Genomic DNA, 612 nt, shown 5'->3' on the forward strand with positions numbered 1-612 from the left:
ATATTGACTGAAAAAAAACTGGAATTGTTGACATTTTTGCAGATTTATTAAAAAATAAAAACTGAAATATCACACAGCCATAAGTATTCAGACCCTTTGTTGTGACACTCTTAACTTCAATTTCTTCTGATCATCCTTGAGATAGTTCTACACCTTCATTGGAGTCCAGCTGTGTTTTATTATACTGATTGGACTTGATTAGGAAAGCCACACACCTGTCTATACAAGGGCTTACGGCCATGCTACCCTGAGAACGGCCGATCTCGTCCGATCTCGGAAGCTAAGCAGGGGCGGGCCTGGTTAGTACTTGGATGGGAGACCGCCTGGGAATACCAGGTGCTGTAAGCTAACTGCGATTGGCTGGCAACCAGTTCAGGGTGTACCCCGCCTCCTGCCCGATATTAGCTGGGATAGGCTCCAGCACGCCCGCGACTCTAGTGAGGAGAAGCGGCTCAGAAAATGGATGGATGGATGGATGTCTATACAATACCTCACAGCTCACAGTGTATGTCAGAGCAAATGAGAATCATGAGGTCAAAGGAACTGCTTGAAGTGCTCAGAGACAGAATTGTGGCAAGCCACAGATCTGGCCAAGGTTACAAAGAAAATTCT

The 612-nt window shown here is 45.8% G+C and overlaps 1 non-coding gene across 1 annotated transcript; it reads left to right on the forward strand.

Annotated features, from left to right (window-relative positions):
* Positions 1–229: 229 nt before the first annotated feature.
* Positions 230–348, forward strand: LOC133478772 (5S ribosomal RNA). Its single transcript, XR_009788771.1, has one exon. It is a non-coding gene; the product is annotated as a 5S ribosomal RNA (ribosomal RNA).
* The last annotated feature ends 264 nt before the right edge of the window (positions 349–612 follow it).

Source organism: Phyllopteryx taeniolatus, chromosome 5 (assembly GCF_024500385.1).
Source record: "Phyllopteryx taeniolatus isolate TA_2022b chromosome 5, UOR_Ptae_1.2, whole genome shotgun sequence".
NCBI classification, from domain to species: domain Eukaryota; kingdom Metazoa; phylum Chordata; class Actinopteri; order Syngnathiformes; family Syngnathidae; genus Phyllopteryx; species Phyllopteryx taeniolatus.